The 11,283-nt window shown below is 30.9% G+C and overlaps 1 long non-coding RNA gene across 1 annotated transcript in view; it reads right to left on the reverse strand.

The window, feature by feature from the left end:
- Positions 1-10,694, reverse strand: part of LOC148068094 (uncharacterized) — a 145,922-nt gene extending 135,228 nt beyond the window's left edge. Inside the window, exon 1 of the long non-coding RNA XR_015713196.1 lies at positions 10,678-10,694. This is a non-coding gene — a long non-coding RNA (uncharacterized LOC148068094). The remainder of the gene's footprint in view (positions 1-10,677) is intronic.
- Between the last annotated feature and the right edge of the window lie 589 nt (positions 10,695-11,283).

An 11,283-nucleotide genomic window follows, 5' to 3' on the forward strand; every position in this document is an offset into this window, starting at 1 on the left:
GTTTTTTTTTGTACTTCTACTTTTCTACTGCTTTTGTTATGTTTTTATTTTATTTATTTTTATTATGGGTTTGGACAAATGTTTCAATATTGTGTTAATGTATTCATTCATTAACATGTTAGATATTGTTAAAAATAGAACAAAACGTTTTTTTCGGCTCTTCTTCTCCTTCTTCTAACGTCTGCAGATACATGAAGGTTTCACAGACGAGCCACACATTCCTCGACCACCAAATGTGTCGTACATATGTGGTCTGCCGTTGTTTGAGGTCTCTTGTCTTAACGGGGTGATCTTCTTCCGGGGCCCCCGGACTCGTGTGGCCTCGGCGTCGTCTGAACGGTCCTCACAGGAATGCATCAGGACCAGGACCAGGACAGAGACTCGATGGACGGTCCAAGAAGGATCGGAGGGTGAAGCTGTTCCCGGGGCACAGGTCCACGTCTGCCAACCCTCTCCGTCTGGTGCCCACATCTGCTCCTGGTTTCTTCTCGCCTCCACCTTCTCCATCTGGTTGCATTTGCAGCGCAAAATAAAAGATCATTCCATATTCATCAATGTTACCCGAGGCAGTGAGACCGAAGCTCTTTGGTGTGTCATGTGTGAGAGACCTGGGCTGGAATGTTCTCTCGTGATCTGCGAGACCAGGAGAGTGAACTTGTTGTTGGATGGTTTTTCTCGAAGCACTTGGATGTGTGAGAACATGTGTGTCCTCGTGTCTTCGGCTTCTGGTTCCAGACCTCCTGTTAGACTCTAACGGTTAGACTCTTCTCAGGGACACCTAAGGATGTGATGAAGTTTCACAAGTAATGTGAAGTTAAAAAAAACTAACAAACCAAAAACATGTAGTAATAGAAAAAAACAAAACAAAAAATAACACATGAAGTAATAGAAAAAACAAACAAAAACATGTAGTAATGGAGAAAAAATCCACCAAAAACCTGTAGTAATAGAAAAAACTAACAAAAACAAAAACGTAACGGAAAAGAAACCACCAAAAACATATAGTAATAGAAAAAAAAACAAAAAAAAAACATGTAGTAACGGAAAAGAAACCACCAAAAACATGTAGTAATATATAAAAAAAACAAAAAACATGAAGCAATAGAAAAAACAAACAAAAAAAATGACATGTAGTAATGTAAAAAAAACAACAAAAACATGTAGTAATAGAAAAAAACAAAAAAACATTTAGTAATAGAAAGAAAACGAAAAAACATGTAGTAATTGAAAAAAAAACATGTAGTTATAGAAAAAAAACAAAAAAACATTTAGTAATAGAAAGAAAACAAAAAAACATGTAGTAATTGAAAAAAACGAAAAAAAACATTTAGTAATAGAAAGAAAACAAAAAAACATGTAGTAATTGAAAAAAAACATATAGTTATAGAACAAAAACTAAAAAACATTTAGTAATAGAAAGAAAACTAAAAAAAACATATAGTTATAGAAAAAACAAACAAAAACATGTAGTAATAGAAAAAGAACCCTACCAAAAACATGTAATAATGGAAAAAAAAACACCAAAACATGTAATAATAGAAAAAAAACCATTTAGTAATAGAAAGAAAACAAAAAAAAAGATGTAGTAATTGAAAAAAAACATGTAGTTATAGAAAAAAAAAATCTATTTATGGTAATACAAAAAAAAATGAACACACAAAAAAAGAAAAAATACAACCATAAACATCACAAAGGAAATCCTATAAGGAGAAAAAATATATATATATTTGGTAAGTACTTTTTAAGTTATTTTTTCCATGTTTAAAAATAAACAATATTCAACACTATGTTTGTAAACCTGAATAATAAAGCTTCCTTTTCTTTAAATGAGAAAAGGTTTAAAATAGTTTTTTGTTAGAAAATAAGGTTTGAAGAATGTAAATACATTTCTTTTCAACCAAATTGCTCAAATAATTTTGAGTTTGTCAAAAACAAAACAGATATAAGAAAACAAAGTACATATCAAAAGTCAGAAATATAAGGAGAAAACATTGTGATATTTGCAAAGTGCAATTTTCTTTTCACAATTATTTTTATATGTGAAATATTCAACATTTTTTATCTCTTGCACAACAATCCATAAATCAATCAAATCTGGATTTTGTTGTCAGTAAATATAAGTAAGTAGGTAATATTTAGGGAGCGCTTTTCCAGACCAGGGTCACAAAGCACTTAAACAATCAAAACAATATTCAATAAAATATATACTTAAAAGATCAATAATAATAATAATTATTGTATTCATATAGTACTTTTTTAACCATAGTTAAGTGTTTTACATCAAAGCAAAAAATACAGTTAAAAATGACACAATCCATTAATACAGTACAGTAATAAAACAAGATTAAACAACACGCGTTACATTCAAGGAAAATATTATTAAATAAAATTACAAAACACTGAAAAATAAAGGAGAGTCCATTGATGAACCCAAGGTTAAGGGTTAAAATCTGACATCAAACAAAAGCCAGTCTGTAAAAGTGTGTTTTTAAAAGAGATTTAAAAGAAGTCACACAGACAGTGGACCTCAACCCCCCGGGCCCAGTCGGGTCGGAACCGATTCCAGAGACATTTGATCCACTGACTGAATAAATGATTCTACTTCTATCTACAGCTTATGTTTCACACGAGCGTCAGACTCGTCCTCAACTTAAACTAAAATTAAATCAAAAGTCAGAAATATAATGAGAAAAAACACGATATTTCAAAAGAAAAATGTTTTTTCTTTTTTGTTTTGAAATATTATTTTCTAATGATGTTAAAAAGTTGGCAAATTCAAAATTCCATTAAGATCCAGAAACATATATTTCAAAGCTTTCTTTTTATTAGGGATTATAAAAAAATACATTTAATTTTTAGTTGCAAAATAAAGACTAAATCTGGATTTTCTTGTCAGTTTATACATGTAAACTTCGTGGGTCATACTACACTGTTGACATTTTAGTACTACGCAAGTAAGTGCACTGTCTTACAGTGTACTGTAAAGCAGTGCACTTAGAGAAGTGTGTGATTTGAGACACAGCACAGATGGTGTTAGAATACTAGCAAATTCATGTTAGCATGTAACTCTTGACATGTCAAATCGCTTATTTCGGTCAATTTTACTCAAAAAATAGTTAAAATAGATAAAGTTATATATAATTATATATGTCTTGCCACTGATAAACAATGTGGAGACCCTAAGGCACTTTCATTTTGGTTCTTTCATTTTATTTTTGTTGTTTTTATCTCAAGGCCGGTCCATGAAAATAGTGCTGACATTAAACCGGTCCACGGTTAAAAAGAATTTTGGGGTTAAACTCAAGGTCAAGACGTTCATATTTGCTTGTCGTATTAAGTTTTATTTATACGGTAAAGTGTCTTGGAATTTACTCTCCCGTGAATTGACTCTTTAAATAACGGTGAGTTGAATATTTCAACGACATTTTTAAAAAAAGGGAAAGAAGATCCTTGAGGCAGAAGTCGGAACAGAACCAGACGGTCCACGGGGTCACGTTCACATCCGAGTACGATCGATATTCTCGCCGTGGTTTTCGATGCTTGGGCGGCGACCGGAGGGTTAAACGTGTCCGTCAGTCAGTCGGCGGTCGGAGGAAGAGAAACAGAAACTCAGCGGTGGATCTCTGGAGGTCTAGAGGCCGAGCAGGTGATGAGTGAAGACGTTGTGCTTTCATCGCCGGAGTCCTTCATTTTTCATCATCTCAGGCGTCTGCACCTCAGCGACAGCTCCCGGCTTTACTCCTACTTTACCACAGTATATATACATATATATATGTGTAAATATATATATATGTGTATCAAGATTACTGACTATTTGAATACATCTTGTTTAGTCGAGATAAAATGAATTGAAAAATGATTTTAAGATAATGGATATCATTAATCTAATTAATCTGTTTTTTTTAATATTATATATTAATAATATTATTATAGAGTTTGATGAAAACATTGCTATAAGATGATAGTCTAAGTCTAGAAAAGAAAAGAAAAAGGAACGAATTATGACTATAACTAATTAATCGCGATTAATCGCACAATTTCACAACCCTAATCTTTAGTAGTATTATATTTTACAGAATTCAAAAAGAAAACAAAAAAGTCATTTTTTTAAATTAATCTGGATTACCTTGTAAATGCAGTCAATATTTCAGTTTTTACACAAAGTGGAAAGGAAATTCACATGTAAAGTCTCATTTCAATGTCATTTATTTAGAGGTATTCTTGTATTGTAAATGGAATTATAATATATATACTGTATATATATATATATAATATATATAATATAATGTATATATATATATATATATATACTGTATATATATATATATATATATATATATATATATATATATATATATATTTATATATATATATATGTATCAAGATTACTGACTATTTGAATATATCTTGTTTAGTCGAGATAAAATGAATTGAAAAATGATTTTAAGATAATCTATAATATTAATAATATTATTATAGAGTTTGATGAAAACATTGCTATAAGATGAAAGTCTAAAAAATGGGATTGACATGGTTAAAAAAAGGAACTAATTACGACTATAACTAATTAATAATCGCGATTAATCGCACAATTTCACAACCCTAATCTTTAGTAGTATTATATTTTCCAGAGTAAGTAATTTTTTTCTTATTAATCTGGATTACCTTGTAAATGCAGTCAATATATTAAGTATTTTCACTTTTAAAATCTGAATTTTTTTCAAATAAATTCACAGTTAAAGTCTCATTTTAATGTATTTTATTTAGTGGGATGCGTGTATTGTAAATGTAATTATAATATGTATAAATGTAATTTAATTATAATATGTGATATGTGATATGAGTGAACAAAATGTATCTCAATAAACCCATAGATGTACTTATACATTTTATAAATTATTATTAAATTTACAATTAATACATTTGAGAAAATCCAAATAATAAAATGTATAACGGAAAAACATTTTAAAAATAATGTAAAATGTAGATCAATATAACCACAAAAAGGACTAAGGGTTGGGACTATTTTTTAGATTATTCTGTTTGTTTTTAGAGTTATAGACAAACATTTAAATTAAGGCTAATGTAGCGACCGGTGCTAATTTGTTGATGTTTTCATCTTCATCCAAAAAAACACTCAAAAACATCCAAATACCTCCATAATGCTCGTCTGTGCTATTGGAAAAATTAAATGTTTGTTCATTTTAATGTAGCGTCTGAAGCTGTGTTGTGTGTATACAGTCTACAGTACAGTAACCGGAGTACTTCCTGTTTAGGTGGCTTGTTACGTCTGCCATAAACAAGCTTAAAATATACATTTTGCTGAATTTTTCTCGTAAAAAATTCTTCTTGGCGAGTCTTCAATTCCAGAGGGACGTTACAGTTGAGCAGTCTGGAGGTATTTGAATGTTTTTAAGTGAATTTTTGGACGAAGAAGAAGACAACATCAAGTTAGTGCCGGTCGCCACATTAGCATTAAATTGTCTATGAATCTAATAAAGAACAGATTTCTCTGAAAATAATCCCATCCCTTAGTCGACATGAGGGTGAGTAGAAAATAAATGAAATCAGATGTATTTGGATGTTTTTAAGGGGAAGATGAAGACATCAACAAGTTAGCGCCGGTCGCTACGTTAGCATTAATTTACATTTTTGTCTATAACTCTGAAAAAAGTAACAGATTACTCTGAAAATAATCCCAACATTTAGCCGACATGAGGGTGAGTAGAAAATTAAGGAAATTGGAGGTATTTGGATGTTTTTAAGTGAGGAAGATGAAGATGAAGACATCAACAAGCTAGCGCCGGTCGCTACATTAGCATTAATTTACATGAGTTTATAACTAAAAAAAAAAAACAGATTTCTCTGAAAATAATCCTAACCCGTAGTCAACATGAGAGTGAGTAGAAAATTAATGAAATGTAACCACTCTTAGACTAATAGTTCTACTTGTTGTCACTGTTGTTTTACTAACAACAAGTTAGCGCCGGTCGCTACGTTAGCATTAATTTACATTTTTGTCTATGACTCTGAAAAAAGTAACAGATTACTCTGAAAATAATCCCAACATTTAGTCGACATGAGGGTGAGTAGAAAATTAAGGAAATTGGAGGTATTTGGATGTTTTTAAGTGAGGAAGATGAAGATGAAGACATCAACAAACTAGCGCCGGTCGCTACATTAGCATTAATTTACATGAGTTTATAACTAAAAAAAAAAAAAACAGATTTCTCTGAAAATAATCCCGACCCTTAGTCGACATGAGAGTGAGTAGAAAATTAATGAAATGTAACCACTCTTAGACTAATAGTTCTACTTGTTGTCACTGTTGTTTTACTAACAACAAGTTAGCGCCGGTCGCTACGTTAGCATTAATTTACATTTTTGTCTATAACTCTAAAAAAAATGGAACAGATTACTCTGAAAATAATCCCGACCCTTAGTCAACATGAGGGTGAGTAGAAAATTAACGAAATGTAACCATTTTACACTATATTATTCTACTTGTTGTCACTGTTGTTTTACTAACAACAAGTTAGCGCCGGTCACTACGTTGGCATTAACTTACATTTTTTTAATATAACTCTATAACTCTAAAAAAGTAAAAGATTTCTCTGAAAATAATGCCAACATTTAGATGAAATGAGGTTGAGTAGAAAAATAATGAAATCGAAGGTATTTGGATGTTTTTAAGTGAGGAAGATGAAGACATCAACAAGTTAGCGCCGGTCGCTACGTTAGCATTAATTTACATTTTTGTCTATAATTCTAAAAAAAATGGAACAGATTACTCTGAAAATAATCCCAACTCTTAGTCGACATGAGGGTGAGTAGAACATTTTGGAGTTTAAATAAAGGGTGAACTATGACTTCAAGATTTGAAATAATCTTGCACTTGTGTCCATTCAAATATATTGTCTGTAATTTAAATAAATACACTTAAATAAATGAAATAAAACACGGATCCACAGCTGGACGTCTTCAGCTCCACATCTGTCCACCTGTGATAATACCTGGAGGTGGTGCATGATGGGCAGATGCTGAGTCAGCAGACGCTGAAAGACCTGGTCCCCTCTGACACCACAGGACCTCATTGTCTTCCGGGACATCCACCACCCAAGTGGCCCCGGCGTGGCCCTCCGACAATAGACGGGGTCGAGCAAATATACAGGAGGGGGGATCAGGCCAGAGTGACGGGTCAGCGGGGGGAGGGCGGAGCCGCAGATGGACCGGCAGGTTGATTCTTGGACTCGGGAGGACCTGAAGGAAAACACTGGTGATCCAGTCGCCGCTGATGGAACCGTGGACCGCACAGAGTCTGCAGTGTTGCTGCTGCGCCGGACGCTCCTGCCGAGGCTCCTGCAGGAATAATAAACATTCCTCACAAAGTATTCAGTGACGGGTTCTCCTGGTTCTGGATCGCATTACTGGTCCGGTCCGTCCGGGCCGTACACCTGATGTACGGAGCAGTGCCGGGATAATAGTGGTTTTATTTCAATTGTCGAAAACGTTTAAAATCACTAAATATAACATCAGGGTAAAAAAACAAACACTAAATAAATAGATGAAGACACTTCAAAAAACAAAATAATCACTAAATATATAGATGAAGACACTTCGAAAAACAAAATAATCACTAAATATATAGATGGAGACGCTTCGAAAAACAAAATAATCACTAAATATATAGATGAAGACACTTCGAAAAACAAAATAATCACTAAATATATAGATGAAGACACTTCGAAAAACAAAATAATCACTAAATATATAGATGAAGACGCTTCAAAAAACACTAAAAACACTAAATATATAGATGAAGACGCTTCAAAAAACACAAAAAATCACTAAATATATAGATGACGCTTCAAAAAACAAAATAATCACTAAATATTTAGATGAAGACGCTTCAAAAAACACCAAAAACACTAAATATATAGATGAAGACGCTTCAAAAAACACAAAAAACACTAAATATATGGATGAAGACACTTCAAAAAAGAAAAGAATCACTAAATATATAGATGAAGACACTTCAAAAAACACTAAAAACACTAAATATATAGATGAAGACGCTTAAAAAAACACCAAGAAAACTAAATATATAGATGAAAACGCTTCAAAAAACAAAATAATCACTAAATATATAGATGAAGACACTTCAAAAAACACAAAAAACACTAAATATATAGATGAAGACACTTCAAAAAACACAAAAAACACTAAATATATAGATGAAGACGCTTCAAAAAACACTAAATATATAGATGAAGACGCTTCAAAAAACACCAAAAACACTAAATATATAGATGAAGACGCTTCAAAAAACAAAATAATCACTAAATATATAGATGAAGACGCTTAAAAAAACACCAAAAAAACTAAATATATAGATGAAAACGCTTCAAAAAACAAAATAATCACTAAATATATAGATGAAGACGCTTCAAAAAACACAAAAAACACTAAATATATAAATGAAGACGCTTAAAAAAACACCAAAAACACTAAATATATAGATGAAAACGCTTCAAAAACCAAAATAATCACTAAATATATAGATAAAGACACTTCAAAAAACACCAAAAATATAGATGAAGACGTTTCAAAAAACACTAAAAAACACTAAATATGTAGATGAAGACACTTCAAAAAACAAAATAATCACTAAATATATAGATGAAGACGCTTCAAAAAACACAAAAAACACTAAATATATGGATGAAGACACTTCAAAAAAGAAAAGAATCACTAAATATATAGATAAAGACACTTCAAAAATACCAAAAATATAGATGAAGACGTTTCAAAAAACACTAAAAAACACTAAATATGTAGATGAAGACACTTCAAAAAACAAAAGAAATTATGCAAAATCATCAACAAAAAAAAACAATATAAAATTGTATTTATTTAACTCTTGTGTTTCTCAGACAAACATTTGTTTTGGGGCCTCCGGGTCACTTTGACCCAGAGCTAACACAAGAGTTAAATAATACCTTATATATATATATATATATATATACATATATATATATATATATATATATATATATATATAATATTTCTAATGTTTTACAGAAAACAATAAAACCACAAAACATGAAAGGAAAACAACACCAGGAAAAATAGATAAAATACTAAATACTAAAAAATATGTTTTATACTGAAGTTCTAATTAATCAATTAAATTATAAATTATTTAATTAAATAATAGTTATGATAATTGCATGTGTGTGTAGGTGTGTGTGTGTGCGTGCGTCTGTGTGTGTGTGTGTTTGTACATGTGTGTACATGTGTGTACATGTGTGTGTGTGTGTAGAGGTGGGTGTGTGAGTGAGTGTGTGCATGTGTGTGTGTGTGTGTGTGTGCAGGTGTGTGTGTGTGTGCAGGTGTGTGTGTGTAGTGGTGGGTGTGTGTGTGTAGTGGTGGGTGTCCCTCCAAAGTGTCAGCACCTCGTCTGGTTGTGTGTGCTGGTGTTGACAGCAGCAGAAGTGAAGGGCAGACGAGGTGAAGAACAGGATTGTTTCACTGACGCTCATCAGGTGAACAAACACACCAGTGACTCAAACACACTCAATGATATCTTCATTTTTTAACTAGTAAATCAACATATCTTGACTAGTAACTCATTATATCTTAACTAGTAAATCAACATATCTTAACTAGTAAATCATTATATCTTAACTAGTAAATCAATATATCTTAACTAGTAAATCATTATATCTTAACTAGTAAATCAACATATCTTAACTAGTAAATCATTATATCTTAACTAGTAAATCAACATATCTTAACTAGTAAATCAACATATCTTAACTAGTAAATCATTATATCTTAACTAGTAAATCATTATATCTTAACTAGTAAATCATTATATCTTAACTAGTAAATCAACATATCTTAACTAGTAAATCAACATATCTTAACTAGTAAATCATTATATCTTAACTAGTAAATCATTATATCTTAACTAGTAACTCATTATATCTTAACTAGTAAATCAACATATCTTAACTAGTAAATCAACATATCTTAACTAGTAAATCATTATATCTTAACTAGTAAATCATTATATCTTAACTAGTAAATCATTATATCTTAACTAGTAAATCAATATATCTTAACTAGTAAATCAATATATTTAACATCTTTATCATCTTGAAAATCATTGTCATTATTCAAGAAACTCAAAATAACATAATGACAAAAATATACTTAACAAAGTAAAAAAAACAAACACTAAACATACAGATAAAGATGCTTTAAAGCAAAAACAATAACAAAAAAACACAAGGCTCTAAAACAAAACAAAAAACAAAACAAAATAAAAAACACAATTCATGAGTTTACAGTGTTACAGTGTTTTAACCTTGTGTTTCTCAGACAAACACAAAACACGTGGCCTTCGGGTCACTTTGACCCAGAGCTAAAACAAGAGTTAAAAAAAACAATAACTAAACAAAACATATTTCTTAATTATTTTAAAATAATTTTCATTATTTAAGAAACTTAAAAAAAATGAAAAGATGAATGAAAAAAGTATACGAATAAAGAGTATTTTTATTGAAAAAAAAACTTTACAAAGTAAAAAAAAACCAACTAAATATACAGATAAAGACGCTAATAGGTCTTCGGGTCGCTTTGACCCAGAGCTCACACAGGAGTTAAAAAAACAACAACTAAAAAAAAAAATGTTCTTAATTATCTTTAAATAATTTTCATTATTTAAGAAACTCAAAAAAATAAAAAATAATGACAAAAATATATGGATAAAGAGTAATTTTAATGAAAAAAAAACTTTACAAAGTTAAAAAAAACACACTAAATATACAGATAAAGACGCTAATAAAATCTAAAAAAGACAAGGCTCTAATTTTTTTTTAAAAACAACAAAATTAAATCACACTTCACGAGTTTAAAGTATTTGTTTAACCCTTGTGTTTCTCAGACAAACACATTTGTTTTCAGGTCTTCGGGTCACTTTGACCCAGAGCTATCTCAAGAGTAAAAAAAACTAAACAAAATTTATAAAACAATAATAATACATGTTTTTTTATATAAAAAAAATACATAAATACAGTGCATATACTGTACATTTCCAGGGTGTCCTCCAGCTCTCCAACGACTGAAGACGTCGGTGGCCTCGACCCTGGCTTGCCGGGACAGAGCGAATCATTCAAAATTGTAAATATGAGATTAAAATCAGTGCGAAAACATCAAAGTCGACGCGATGTTTCTTCGGTGCCAGGAGCTTGTGTTGGTTGTGCGTTGTGTGCGTTG

Source organism: Callionymus lyra, chromosome 12, assembly GCF_982586985.1.
Source record: "Callionymus lyra chromosome 12, fCalLyr1.hap1.1, whole genome shotgun sequence".
Lineage (NCBI taxonomy): Eukaryota > Metazoa > Chordata > Actinopteri > Syngnathiformes > Callionymidae > Callionymus > Callionymus lyra.